Raw genomic sequence first — 10345 nt, 5'->3', positions numbered from 1 at the left:
CACCACCACCTGGTCGCCGCTACTACGCCACCACCTTGCCGCGCCGTTGAGACGCCTCCATGCTTGCTGCGCCGGTAATCTCTTATTCCTCCTCCCTCTCTTGCTTCATTCTTTCTCTTGTTCGTTTTCTACAACCTTACTCGGTTGTTTATGCGTTCGCAGCCACCAGCGCACCTCCGTGTGCAACCCTGCCGCCCAGCCGCGCCTCCAGCCGCGCCTCCAGCCATGCCTTCGTCCTTCCTCTCTCCTAACTTTTGGTTATTTCCTTAAACCCTAAACTAAATAATGAATTTAATTACGTTTTAATAATTTAATTATGTTTCTTGAATTAAAATTATAACTTTTATGATTTGATTATGAATTTCAAGAATTATATGTTTGCATAATTAAATTATTAATTTTCAGATTATATAAATGCATTGAAATATTGATTTTTAATTATTTAAAGTATGAATTTTAAGGTTTTTAATAATTTTAAATCATGGTAGGATGTTTAGGAATTATTAAAGTTATTGTTTTTATGATTTCAAACATGTTAATTATGTTTTGGAGCAGTTTGAAAGTAGTTATATTGCTGGAAATTAAAGTATGATGTTTGCGAAGAGTTTTCAACGAATTTCAATCATTGATTCAATAATTATTATGCTAGGAAATCAAATACTCAAGTTTTGATGTTGGGGAATGTTCTAAGTATATTTAGGATGTATTTGGAATGCTTTATTATGGTTGCGAATGATTAGAAATTGATTGGGATTATTTGTTGGTTGTTTTAGGCGGAGAATTTTCTTTAGGCGATATTTGAAAGTGTTAAAGTGGCCTATTAGTTGTTTATACAAGGTACGTACATACCTGTGTGCTTGGAATGTGTGCTAATTGTTGAAACCATGTTGAATTGTTGATGAACTTGGTTATGTTAATGTTGTTGATGAACTTAGTCAGATTGAAATTGCATGTTTGATACTGTGGGATGAACATATTAAACTTATATTGCATTATGAGAATTGTAACATGTTAGTATGGATGATTGATACAAACATGTTGGTTGGGAACACTAGATTATTCTATATGTTGGTTTGGATCGATTGATTATTGTTCCCTTCTTAGCTTTTCACTACTTTATGAGGGCGGTGGACCTTGTTTAGTAAGTTGAAACTTTATACCCATATACAGGGTTGATCATGGTTAAAGGAAAGGTTGGGTAAATTGGAATGAGTCTTGATTGATGCCTTTATGATCACTTACTTAATTTCAAGATAAAAACAGTTGTGAACGAATGTGGATTGTATGCCTTATGTGGTTGTTGAGTCATAACAGAGTCTCAATTTGTAAATCATGTAAAGTGAAACTGAGTAGCAATAGCTTTAGACTGTGCACGTCTAAAGTGACGGACAAACAGGAGTTGGGGTTCATGGTGGTAGCCCATGGCCTTTTCTGGGACCGGATTGATCACCGTGTTCTATTTTTATTTAAACGTTCCTCGATATCGCAGGTCACTGAGGTTACGGAGTCGCGCCCGTACCTCGTCTTCCTTAGTGAAGACTTCTGGACGGTCAACTCGGTCCATTGTCTATTTCAACTAAAATAATATTATTGCTAAAAGTCTAGCCTAGTCTAGTCTGGTCAAGTATGGTCGTCAAACTATCATGTTTTGTCTGCCCTTGTTTGTGTTCATTAGTATCATGTTAGGGTTGTTCGTGTAATAGAATCATGTTAGGATTATTATTGATTTAGTATGTAGTACTCAGCTTTGCTGATTACGTGCTTTTGCTTGTGCATGTTGATCATGGCTATGCCTTATTGATCCTGTGATGACCCAATCTTTGGTGAGCAGTCTCTAAGGATCAATAAGCATTGTCCATCTGCAGGTTTGAAGATGTTGCATCATTGGGATCGGGAATAGAGAGCTTGTATTTAGTTTTGATTTGCTAAGTTGACTTGGGTTTGTTTAATTGGACTTTAAACTTGTCGTACTATTTACATTTCCTTATTTTCGTTGGTTGATTTTTGGGACTAAACCTGTAATCGATTATTTATAAACCTAAAGTTAGTTTTATGTTTTCCGCTGCAAAATTCTGAATAAGCCGTTACGTTTTCACACGGGCGATAATGCCTTGATAATTCTCTACGTTTTATATTAAAAGGTTATTTTAGAAAAGAGAGAATTGTCGGGGTGTTATAAAGTGGTATCTAGAAGCTTATGGTTTTGCTTCAATGATTTTTAGGCGCCTAAACTAGCTAGTTTTCTAAAATGAATTTCCTAGAATTGAGCTACTACTTATTATATCATTCAAAAATGCGTATTTTTTTTTGGGGGGACCATATTCATTTTATTTTGTGTGAAAGTACATTAATATTTCTTATTTAAGTTCGAAATTAACTTATTTATTCAAAATTTGTCGTTTATGTGAATTAAGTACGCTTTTCTTTCTTTTCGAAATTAAATTAAATATATATATATATAAAAAAAAAGAACAAAAAAAAAAAACAAAAAAAAAAAAAAACTTATTCCTTAAGTATCTTTATTCCTTTATATTTATTCGTTTAATAAATATTTATTCGTTTAATAAAATTCCTTTCTTATTAACCGTCTCGTTTATTTCTTAAGTGTTTTAATGTTTTACTTATTTTGATTTATTACGAGAGATGGGTAATATAGGAAAGGGCATATAGGATAGAATTATATGTGCATTAGTAGTTAATTGTTAGCATAAGAAGTTAATTGCTATGTGAATGTGTTAAATGTTTAAGTGTTGCATGTAAATGTGCATAGAAATTGTTTGATTCCACCAAACTTATTGTTTTATTGAATTCTGATTATGCTTTGGTTGAGAAATCGTTAGTAAGATCTTAAGTTGTTTGTTTCATGAATAAAACGCTTCTTTCCAAGTACACCAACATAGGATCCTTTGAGAAGATCGACGAATACTGAGGATCTAGATTTCACTCCGCAAGTTTCCTAGGAAAGAACAGATAGGCAAGATGCCACAAGTATTTGAAGTTGTAAAGTTAGTTAGTTCTTTTATGTTTTAAAGAATAAGTAGCAAAGCTAAAACAGTTTAAAGTTAAAGCAATAAGAGTTTGAGTTATTCTTTATTCTTTTCAAGGATGTATTAAACCTTTATAGAATTAGCAATAAAAGTTAAAGCATTCGTTTCCAATGTGAGAATTCCATAATTCGCCAACAATAGTTTATGTTTATGTCATAGAACTTTTAATTTTATTTTGAGGACAGGTGTGTTGTGGATATTTAGGATTGTTATTAACATTCTTTTGAGGAATAGAGTTAGATCTAGATCATTGATTATCCAAAGGATCAAGAGTTTATTTTGGGCACGCAAAGAGAATGTTTTCTTCTTTTATTCTGCCTTATTATTCGTGATGATTGAATTTGTTCCTTGTTTCTCAGTTGAATGTCATGTATGCGAATATCATTCATAAATGATTGTTTATGTATGTGAATTCTGGATGCTGGTGTGATATTACATTGCTAGGATAATGTTAAGTGAAGTTTCGAACGTAAAATAGAATATATTACTTACAGGTCGCGCTTTAGGATGGCCAACAATAATGACTTAGTTGCTGCTATTCGCCTCTTGGCGGAAAAGCTTACCCAAGAGAGAACTGAGCGTCCCGATTTTGCTGGGGACATGTTTGAGAGACTAGCCAAAGTTAAGTCACCATACTTTAAGGGGGAAACTGATCTTACTTTTTAGAGAACTAGGTTAGAGAGTTTGAGAAATTGTTTGAGGCTGTGAATTGTCCTTAGAATATGAGAGTGGGTCAAGTTGTCATGTATTTGAAAGACGAAGCTGATTTATAGTGGAAAGAGAATAGAGTTAGTCTTAGCACTGCTGAGATATTCAATTAGGATTCAATTGTTACTGCCTTAAGGGAAATTTTTACCCTACCTTTTATGAGAAAGAAAAAAGTTTAGGAATTCGTAAACCTTAGTATGGGGAGCATGACCATTGCCGATTACTATAGCAAATTTATAGCACTGTCGTAGTTTGCACCTGAGGTTGTAGCCACATAGGAGCTAAAGGCTCTGAGGTTTAAGAAAGGTTTGACTGAGGAGATCCAATTAGGATTAGGTGGGGAAACCTTTACATCTTTGGATATTGTGTATGTGAAAGCTGCTCATATTTATGGTTTGCAGTCTAGAAGGGACAAGAAAAATATTGTTCTTGGGAGAAAAGAAAAATGTGTAATGCTGGGGAAAACCAAGGGAATTTCAAGAGGAATATGAATGAAAATGGGAATGGGAATGGATATGGAAACTTTCAAGGAAGGAACAAACAGGGGCACAACAATAGGAACCAATCGGAGAAGGTGTATCACTGTAAGATGTGCAATAACAACCATCCTGGTAGGAATTGTAAGGGAGAATTAATGAACGGTAACTATTGTTAGAAAAAGAGGCATAGGAAGTATGAGTGCTTTACTAAACGGAAAAAGGAACAAAATGGTAATGAGAGTGCTAACCAGGTGAAGTCGGGATTTAACCAGTCAAGAAATTAGAGTTTGAAGCCTATAGGGTCGCAAGACAGCCAAGGAAACCTCCATAAGTATGTTAATTAGAATAACAACCATAACAAGGCCCCGGGTAAACTGTCTGTGATAAGTCGAAATGAAGCTGAACAACCTGTTGACTTAGTTTCTGTTACTATTCTATTAACTCTGTGCTAGTTAGAAAGTTATGTGATTCAGGGAAAGCTTATTCTTTTGTTTCGTCATCTCTTATTAAGAGTCTGAAGTTAGTAGATTTTGAATGATTGATTTACCTGTTATTAGGCCTACTGGTGTAACCATAAGGTGTATAAGATTATTTAAGAACTTGCCTTTGAAGATAAAAGATTGTGTTTTCCCTTCTGATTTGATAAAAGTTTAATCTGAGGGACCTGGATGTAATTCTGGGGATGGACTGGCTAAGTTTGTACAAGGCTAAGGTAGACTGTGAAATGCAGAAAGTAAGTTTAAGGAACCCTATTGAAAGGTTGAGCTCATGTAGATGTTTTGAGAAGTCCAAGAACCTTAGTTATTTCTGTAATGCAAGTGAGGAAATTGATGAATAGAGAGTGTGAACGATTTTTCTGTAGTGTGTTAGAGGTGAGTAAAGAAGTTGAAGTTAAAATTGAGGATGTTGCCATTGTGAGTGGATTCATTGATGTGTTTCCGAGCGAAATTGCAAGTATGTTACCAGCTAGAGCATTTGAGTTCTCTACAGAGTTAAATCCTGAAACGACACCTATAAATTATCTAATTAGGACACAATTGCAAGAGTTGTTTCGTTAAGGAGTATGTTAGGCCTAGTGCGTCACCGTGAGGAGCTCCTGTGTTGTTTATTAAGGAGAAAGATAAGAGTATCGAATTATGCATTGATTTTAGGAAATTAATCACCATCAAGAACATGTATCCTTTGCATAGGAGAGATGAAATATTGGATCAATTGAATTGGGCGAGTGTGTTCTCGAAGATTGGTTTGTGTTCGAAGTATCACCAATTAAGGATAGCTGATAAGGGCCTAAGACCTCATTAGGACTCGTTATTGTCATTATGGGTTTAGAATAATGTCTTTTGGGTTAAACAATGCACCTGCCATAATTATGGATGTGATGAATAAGATTTTCCACGAATTCCGAATTAAGTTCGTTATTATATTGATGATATCCTGATTTATTCAAGGAATGAGAAAGAGCATGTCAAACACTTGGGAATTATATTGGAGACGCTTAGAAAGAATTTATTTTATATGAATTAAGTATACGGATCTTGAAGTCATGTGTGTATAAGTAACATCGACGGAAAAGTGACGACTAAATTGATTGAAAACTACGTTACTTAAGGGAATAAAATTAAGAGAAGATTCGAGTGGTCCAGGATCGTTAGAAATCATTTGTTGTCTTGAAAAGATGAAAATGTATGAATTGGTGGAAGTGCTAAGAGTTAAGACCAAGAGTTATGACATAAGGAGGTTTGGTAAAAAGGAAAAGTTGACCAGAAAGAGTCTCTGTAGATCCTGCTAAGATTCAAGATGTGAGTGAGTGACCTACTCCAAAGAACGTGTCCGATATTTGAAGTTCTCTAAGCCTAGACGACTATTATAGGAAGTTGTGAAAGACTTTTCGAAGTAAGCAAAACCAATGACCAACTTGATGAAAAAGGAATCGAATTTCAAGTGAAGTGAGAAATGTGAGGAAGCTTTCTAGATTTAGCTGTTGTCGCGTCAATTGAAACCTTATAAGGCTAATTACCAAACCCATGACTTAGAGATAACTGTTATGGTGTTATCTACGAATATTTGGAGACATTACCTTTATAGGGCAACTTGTAAGATCCTTACCGAGAACAAAAGTCCGAAATTTTGGCAATAAGGTCCAGTTGAATCTTGGGGACGACATTGAAATGAGTATTTATTTCCACCCTGCAACCGATAGACAGACTGAGATTACTAACGGAATATATGTTGAGATCCTGTGTTATTGACTTTAAGGGTAATTGGGAAGACCAACTAGAGTGATTGAATTTCTTGCAACAATAGTTACTATGCGAGCTTTAAGATGGAACATGTTGAGGCATTGTGTGGAAAGAAGTGTAGAAATCCCACTTGCTATGATTTTAATGGAAATATAGCTGTGGGGGCATGATTCGTTGAAGTAGAAATATCCAAAGTCATTCCCTGGGGTGAGTTACGAGGGCGTAACTCGTTTTCTTTAAGGGGGTAGAATGCGATAGAAATTCGCGCTTTTTACCTATTTTATGGAATTTTTATGCATTTTATTGCTTATTTTAGCAAATTTTACAAGTTAATGCAAAGCAAATAGATTCTCCGCATAAGAAAAGGTGTTCATGAGTAACACAAATAGCTTTGAGTTGGCAAAAGAGTGCACATCGGTGGCACAAGTACTTATCTAGTAAGAATAAGTTAAAAGCTTTTGGGAAAAATGCGGGAAATTTCGTGTCAAGTTTCGGGACGAAACTTCTATTAAAGGGGTAGATTGTAATCCCCCGTAAATTTATAAATTTTATTAAATATATTTTAACGTATATTATTTATAATTAAATAGAATTTATGAAGTTTAGTAATAAATATATATTTAACGTAATTTATTTTATACGTTCTAAATATTTCAACGTTTTATGAAATCAAGAGTAATTTTAGAATTTTACGTTGAAAAGAAATCGAATTACGAAAACCGATTGAATTTAGAAAACGATCCTAATTGATTTTGGATTGAAATCCTAATTCTAAGCCCACTTGGAAAAGCCCAAACTATAAGACCCAAAACTCTTCCTCCCTACTCCTATTGTACGTAAAAAAAAAAACAAAAACAAGAAAAAAAATAAATTACAAACACTCCCTCCATCAAATTCACGTGAACTAGAAAACCCTTAACCCTCCTTCCTTCAACTTCACGTGAACCCTCAAAACTCCACCCCAGCCGCCGGCAGCCGTCACCACAAGCCGCACCACCGCTGCTCTCCTCCGACGCCCGGCTTCCTCCTTCGTCCGGTAATCCTTCCACCTCCTCTTCTCTTTCGTTTTCTTTCTTTCGATTTGCCCTCCTTATTCATGGGTTCTGTTTTGCGTGTTCCTCTCGCACACCACCACCACCTGGTCGCCGCTACTACGCCACCACCTTGCCGCGCCGTTGAGACGCCTCCATGCTTGCTGCGCCGGTAATCTCTTATTCCTCCTCCCTCTCTTGCTTCATTCTTTCTCTTGTTCGTTTTCTACAACCTTACTCGGTTGTTTATGCGTTCGCAGCCACCAGCGCACCTCCGTGTGCAACCCTGCCGCCCAGCCGCGCCTCCAGCCGCGCCTCCAGCCATGCCTTCGTCCTTCCTCTCTCCTAACTTTTGGTTATTTCCTTAAACCCTAAACTAAATAATGAATTTAATTACGTTTTAATAATTTAATTATGTTTCTTGAATTAAAATTATAACTTTTATGATTTGATTATGAATTTCAAGAATTATATGTTTGCATAATTAAATTATTAATTTTCAGATTATATAAATGCATTGAAATATTGATTTTTAATTATTTAAAGTATGAATTTTAAGGTTTTTAATAATTTTAAATCATGGTAGGATGTTTAGGAATTATTAAAGTTATTGTTTTTATGATTTCAAACATGTTAATTATGTTTTGGAGCAGTTTGAAAGTAGTTATATTGCTGGAAATTAAAGTATGATGTTTGCGAAGAGTTTTCAACGAATTTCAATCATTGATTCAATAATTATTATGCTAGGAAATCAAATACTCAAGTTTTGATGTTGGGGAATGTTCTAAGTATATTTAGGATGTATTTGGAATGCTTTATTATGGTTGCGAATGATTAGAAATTGATTGGGATTATTTGTTGGTTGTTTTAGGCGGAGAATTTTCTTTAGGCGATATTTGAAAGTGTTAAAGTGGCCTATTAGTTGTTTATACAAGGTACGTACATACCTGTGTGCTTGGAATGTGTGCTAATTGTTGAAACCATGTTGAATTGTTGATGAACTTGGTTATGTTAATGTTGTTGATGAACTTAGTCAGATTGAAATTGCATGTTTGATACTGTGGGATGAACATATTAAACTTATATTGCATTATGAGAATTGTAACATGTTAGTATGGATGATTGATACAAACATGTTGGTTGGGAACACTAGATTATTCTATATGTTGGTTTGGATCGATTGATTATTGTTCCCTTCTTAGCTTTTCACTACTTTATGAGGGCGGTGGACCTTGTTTAGTAAGTTGAAACTTTATACCCATATACAGGGTTGATCATGGTTAAAGGAAAGGTTGGGTAAATTGGAATGAGTCTTGATTGATGCCTTTATGATCACTTACTTAATTTCAAGATAAAAACAGTTGTGAACGAATGTGGATTGTATGCCTTATGTGGTTGTTGAGTCATAACAGAGTCTCAATTTGTAAATCATGTAAAGTGAAACTGAGTAGCAATAGCTTTAGACTGTGCACGTCTAAAGTGACGGACAAACAGGAGTTGGGGTTCATGGTGGTAGCCCATGGCCTTTTCTGGGACCGGATTGATCACCGTGTTCTATTTTTATTTAAACGTTCCTCGATATCGCAGGTCACTGAGGTTACGGAGTCGCGCCCGTACCTCGTCTTCCTTAGTGAAGACTTCTGGACGGTCAACTCGGTCCATTGTCTATTTCAACTAAAATAATATTATTGCTAAAAGTCTAGCCTAGTCTAGTCTGGTCAAGTATGGTCGTCAAACTATCATGTTTTGTCTGCCCTTGTTTGTGTTCATTAGTATCATGTTAGGGTTGTTCGTGTAATAGAATCATGTTAGGATTATTATTGATTTAGTATGTAGTACTCAGCTTTGCTGATTACGTGCTTTTGCTTGTGCATGTTGATCATGGCTATGCCTTATTGATCCTGTGATGACCCAATCTTTGGTGAGCAGTCTCTAAGGATCAATAAGCATTGTCCATCTGCAGGTTTGAAGATGTTGCATCATTGGGATCGGGAATAGAGAGCTTGTATTTAGTTTTGATTTGCTAAGTTGACTTGGGTTTGTTTAATTGGACTTTAAACTTGTCGTACTATTTACATTTCCTTATTTTCGTTGGTTGATTTTTGGGACTAAACCTGTAATCGATTATTTATAAACCTAAAGTTAGTTTTATGTTTTCCGCTGCAAAATTCTGAATAAGCCGTTACGTTTTCACACGGGCGATAATGCCTTGATAATTCTCTACGTTTTATATTAAAAGGTTATTTTAGAAAAGAGAGAATTGTCGGGGTGTTATACTACTAGAGATCTTAGCTCTGGACAAAAGCGGACTTATACTTACAACCTCAAAAGAGCAGATGAAATTTTTGATTGGCTACTTAGATATAAGAAAATAAAAGTCAATAACAGGAAAATTACTAAAACACCAGAAGAAACAAAAGGGAAGTTTATCTGTAAATGGCATATTGCTTTCACACAATATACTTCTAAATGTCTTAGTTTTAGAAATGATATGCAGTATGCCATCGATAAAGAAGAAATTATGTTTCCCGATAAAGAAGGAAACCAAGTCCATTCGGTCGAAATTGAACAAGAATATTTTTCTTTTGTACCTGATTCTGTTGATGATACTACGTGTGACATGGCTGACCTTGAATTCCCTATGTGTGCACAGGAAATCAATGACATTGCACGGGGTAATGAAATGTTCGATAGGTTGGTGGATGATCGAATACTCATCATGGCTAAACTCGCGGATGTTGAAGGATTCGAGGAGATGTGTAGATGGCATATGACTCCAGCCCACACTACCCACATGTGTCATGCATTCAGAGGGTTTATGGCCAAACAACTGGAAAGGA

The 10345-nt window shown here is 35.4% G+C and overlaps 2 long non-coding RNA genes across 2 annotated transcripts; both read left to right on the top strand.

Annotated features, from left to right (window-relative positions):
• Positions 1 to 641: 641 nt before the first annotated feature.
• On the top strand, positions 642 to 2053 carry LOC130459608 (uncharacterized). The gene is made up of 2 exons (XR_008919123.1): positions 642 to 837; positions 1832 to 2053. It is a non-coding gene; the product is annotated as an uncharacterized lncRNA (long non-coding RNA).
• Positions 2054 to 8244: 6191 nt separating this feature from the next.
• LOC130459606 (uncharacterized) lies at positions 8245 to 9656 on the top strand. The gene is made up of 2 exons (XR_008919121.1): positions 8245 to 8440; positions 9435 to 9656. It is a non-coding gene; the product is annotated as an uncharacterized lncRNA (long non-coding RNA).
• The last annotated feature ends 689 nt before the right edge of the window (positions 9657 to 10345 follow it).

This window comes from Spinacia oleracea, chromosome 4 (assembly GCF_020520425.1).
Source record: "Spinacia oleracea cultivar Varoflay chromosome 4, BTI_SOV_V1, whole genome shotgun sequence".
Taxonomy (NCBI): domain Eukaryota; kingdom Viridiplantae; phylum Streptophyta; class Magnoliopsida; order Caryophyllales; family Amaranthaceae; genus Spinacia; species Spinacia oleracea.
The sequence above is the reverse complement of the archived record's forward strand: the minus strand, read 5'-3'. Positions and strand labels throughout refer to the sequence as shown.